This window comes from Triticum dicoccoides, chromosome 7B (assembly GCF_002162155.2).
Source record: "Triticum dicoccoides isolate Atlit2015 ecotype Zavitan chromosome 7B, WEW_v2.0, whole genome shotgun sequence".
Classification (NCBI taxonomy): Eukaryota; Viridiplantae; Streptophyta; class Magnoliopsida; order Poales; family Poaceae; genus Triticum; species Triticum dicoccoides.
Window position 1 is genome coordinate 92,293,735 of NC_041393.1, and position 4,819 is coordinate 92,298,553.

A 4,819-nucleotide genomic window follows, 5' to 3' on the forward strand; every position below is an offset into this window, starting at 1 on the left:
GGATGAATAGGACCCCGATCGATCGAGCCGGTTGGGGCTGGATGAACAGGACCCCATGGAGGGCTGGATGAACAGGACGACCCCGTGGAGGGCTAGATGAACAGTATTCAGTGGAGGGGTGGATGAACAGTAGCCCGTGGAGGGGTGGTTGAACAGGAGCCCGTGGAGAGGGGTGGTTGAACAGTAGCCGGTGGAGTAGCGCGCGGTGGAGGCTGGATGAATAGGAGCCCGTGGATGAACAGTTGCAGGTGGAGGCTAGAGGAGGTCGACGGTGGATGAGCAGTAGCCCGTGGAGGCTGGAGGAGGTCAATGGTGGAGATGAACAGTATCCCGTGGAGTCCCGTTTTGCGGTATGCCACACCCCTCCCGATGAACAGGACCCCCGTTTCGACTGTAGCGCTCCAACACAAGTCTGTTTCGTCCGTTTTGCGGTACGCCACACCCCTCCTGATCAATAGGACCCCTGTTTCGACCGTAGGAGGTCCGTTTCCTCCGTTTTGTGGTACGCCAGACCCCTCCCGATCAACAGGACCCCGTTCCGAACGTAGGAGGTTCGTTTCCTCCATTCTGCGATACGCTAGGCCTTGTTTCCATCGCCTGTTCCGTCCAAGCCCTCCCGATGAACACGGCCACGCATTCTGTTCCGATCCAGCCGGTTGGCTCCCACGCGTTCCGTTGCCTCCCGATGAACATGACGCATTTCGTTGCCTCCCCATGAACACGACGCATTCCGTTGCCTCCCCATGAACACGACGCATTCTGTTGCCTCCCCATGAACACGACGCATTTCATTGCCTCCCCATGAACACGACGACGACATTGTTTCTCCGTTCCGACCCAGCCATGTTCACGAGCCCTGGCCGTACGTATGCGCGAGTAGGCGTTCGAGACCCCGCCCGTATGTACATACGTGGCCGTATTTTCTTTCTTGCATCCTGGCCATTGTATGTACGTGTACATGCTACATGCGTGCCTCTACATCGACCAGTATGTACGTACACGTTCGCGACCAGAATGACAACACTATGTATGCTTCGACCAGGTGGGTCCCGACTGTCAGGCACTTCCTTGCCTGCGAAGATGTAGCTGGTGGGTCCTAGTAGTCAGGGGGGCGAATCGTTTTTTTTCTGCCTGGACGCACTTCCTTGCGTGCGAAGATGTAGCTGGTGGGTCCCAGCAGTCAGGGGGGAATGTTTTTTTCACGAAATACGGTGGCCCGTCCGATGGGTCCCCGTTGTTAGGTGGAGGAATCATTATTTTGCGCATAATAAGGATGCACTTCCTTGCTGCGGCCGTGGACCTAGTTGTCAGCCTCTCCACGTACAGTCCACGTCCGATGGAAGTCGTTCCTTGACAATGTTGACCATGCCGCGCCGAGAGCACCACGGCGATGGACGACAGCTAGGCCTAGGAAGGGGACGACTCGGAGCAGGGGAAGACGCGGCAGTGGATGCCCACGCGAAGAGGAGTACGAGGGTTCACTGGTTCGGCTGCGGTGTGAGGTTGTTGTCGCCGCAGAATAACAGGGGGTGTGGGTGAGTAGAGGGATGGCCTGGCCAGCGGTGGAAGTAGTAGGGGCGGTGAGGCCTCCGCGGCATCACAGCCGGCCTCGGGAGGCAGGAGCACGTGGCACGACCGGCGCTGGTTTGGGCGGCTGGAGCAAGAAGACCAGAGGTTGAAGAAGCACTACGGCCGTTGGATGAACATCGTACGGTAACAGGAGCTAGAATCGTTCATATTGACTAAGTTGACAAAGCCCTCCGTCCCCGTCAACTTGGTAGGCCCACAAGTCAGCCTCCCACTATGCTGGGTTCCAACTGGCAGGGGGAGTATTCATTTTTTTGTGCGTAATAAGGAGGCACTTCCTTGCGTGCGAAGATAGCTGGTGGGTCCGACATGTCAACGGGGGGGGCTCGTTTTTTTCGCCAAATACAGAGGCCCTTCCGATGGGTCCCAGATGTCAGGTGGAGGAATCATTATTTTGCGCGTAATAAGGAGGCATTTCCTTGTGTGCGGCCGTGGACCCAGTTGTCAGCCTCTCCATGCACAATCTACTTCCGATGGTGTCGTTCATTGACCACGTTGACCACACCGCGCCGAGCGCATCCAAGGTGGTGGACAACGGTGAGGCCCCGGACAGCAACGAGCCGGATATGGGAAGACGCGGGAGTAGAGTCGCAGACGGAGAGGTGTACGAGGGTTAACTGGTTCTAGTGTGGTCTGCTTTGGCAGTCGGTGGAGAAGAACAGGAGGTGTGGAGGGGTGGAGGGATGGCCTGGCCAACGGTGGAGTAGCGCTTCATAGCGAAGCGTGCTAAGCAGAGCTGCTAGCAGCAGGAGGCAGGAGGTGGTCCCGGCGGTGCTGGAGGAAGAAGACGATAGATTGAAGATGGATGCCGGTCGTTGGATGTAAATCCAACGGCAAACATGTCAGAATCATTTGTTGACTAAATTGACAATGACTTGCGTTGGCTTCGACCTATTGGCCCACATTTCAGCCTCCAAAAATGTGGCACGTATTCAAGCCATTTTTTCAGAATTTACAGTATTTTTTTTGCGCGGTAGAATTTACAGTCAATTCGATCTTTTTTTTTAATTACAGCCATTAGCGGGGCTGGGTGAACAAATAATGTAGCGTCCATGCGGCCCATTTATTTTATTTCCTAAAAAATTACAGGCCATTTGCACTTTCTCGAAATACACGATTTTGCTGGGCTGATTCTAATTATAATGTTGGGTTGGGCCAGCAATGTTATAAATATATTTAAATGATAAGTGATATTATTACATTCATCCTTAAATCTTACCAAGCTTTTGTACACAATCACTAGGATTTTCGTGCCAAAACAATCCAGGATTTTATTTGTTCAGAAATTATTTTTATAAGTTAATAAGATGTGGGATATTGTTTTCTTACATATGTAAGTATCTGTTAAATATATGATGACAATAAAAATAATATATAATAACATATAAAATAATTTAAATATATATAATATAGTTAGAAGGGAAACATAAGTTGGACCCGGCGTTCCTATTCTTATATAGAAAAATAGAATAGATCTCTGCGTTTTCTTTAAAAAAATACATAAATTGGGCTGCCAAAAATAAAACCTCGGATGGGAGGTCCATAGGCCGGTCGATACATGACGGCCCTAAGAAAATACAAACAGGCCTATGGTCCTCCCATCCATGGTCGTGGGTTGCGCATGTTAAAAATGAAAGCCTAGACGGGGCAGCCCAAAACCACGTCCAACACTTGCCAAAACTCCGTCCCTCGTTTTCTCTATGTTTCGCACATTCAACATTGTGTGGGCATTTTGACTGTGCATCATATGAAAATGTGCTATGCATGAATGTTGATCAGCATGATGTTTACTGGCTGGTAGTTCTATTTTTGACCATGAATAAAACTTCCAACATGATGTTAACCCTGTTTGAAAAGGACGTGTTAATATAAATGCTCTGCCTCTGAAAGTTGCAGTTTCTTATCTGAAACTGAAAGTTGCAGTTTCTTATCTGAAACTGAAACTTGCAGTTTCTTCTCTGAGAATCACATTGTCTGCACTTTTATACTCCTATGAAACTACATTTTTTAAGTGCTAAAAATAGATCTCTAGAATTCATAAAATACTTCATATGCTCAATACTGCAAATCTGAAATTCAAAAGACATTCATATTTGAAAGTACTCTCAAAATACACAACACAAAACACAATTCACAACCTGCAAATACTGACAACCCTAAGCTCCTCCTGACAATTCACAACCTGCCCGACTATTGGGCTGGGGGGGCAGCCCCCTCCTATTCCTCGGTGGCAGGCAGCCGCCCCGTGAGACGATGTGAACGGCGAGGGAGACGATGGCGGGGAAGCGTCGTTGGGCCAACTGCTTTTATCCTCTTGAAGTTGGGTTCGGTCGACAAAGACTCCACCGGCTCGCTCTGGCAGGACACCCTCACAAACGGCACCCTGTAGATGCTCGATCCTTCAATCTCTGGTGGATGCTCCATCTGGGATCGATACTCCCACCATCGCTCCCTCACGATCGGATTCGGTGAATCTGTTTGCTCCATGGCCTAGAGGAGCAGCTCTATGTACTCCGGCGCGACTCCCTCTGGGAGTATCGCCGCCTTTTTGCTCTGTTGCAGATATTTGGCCATGGATGTCGCCGTCGCCGCTAGTTGGTCCTTGTTGTCAAACCAAGACTGTATCTCCAACATCCTAGCTAGCTTCACAGGGTCGCCATCTGCGATCCTCACGTATCGGTTGTAGTCCTCCATCGATCTACTTCTCCACAGCACCTTCACTTGCCGACGGTGGTTTTTGAATGGAAGAGGAGAGGAGCAGCGCTGGTTTTGGATTAGAACGGGAGAGGAGCGACGCTGGTTTTGGACTGGAACAGGAGAGGAGGGGCGGTGGTTTTGAAATGGAAGAGGAGAGGAGCGGCGCTAGATTTAGATTGGAACAGGAGAGGAGCAGCGGTGGTTTAAGAGGAGAAGAGTGGAAGAGCGGCGCTGGTCTTGGAAGTATTTTTTTTGTTGTTTTGCGTATTTTGGGTCAAAGTTTGACCATGTACTGTATTTGACAAGCAAAATGTGAATGCATGTCACCAAAAATTGTATCGTTTGGTTCGTATCTGAATGTACTTTCAAATTATATTATTTTTGCAACGTATAACATATATTTTATGTGCAAAAATCATGGTCAATTATGACCCTGAATAAAAGGGAGACTAGTTAATCTGGGGTCGCTTTCTTAATTGAAGGGTAAATTGATTTTGATTTTGATCCAGTCACAGCGCGTCAGCCTTCTCGTCCA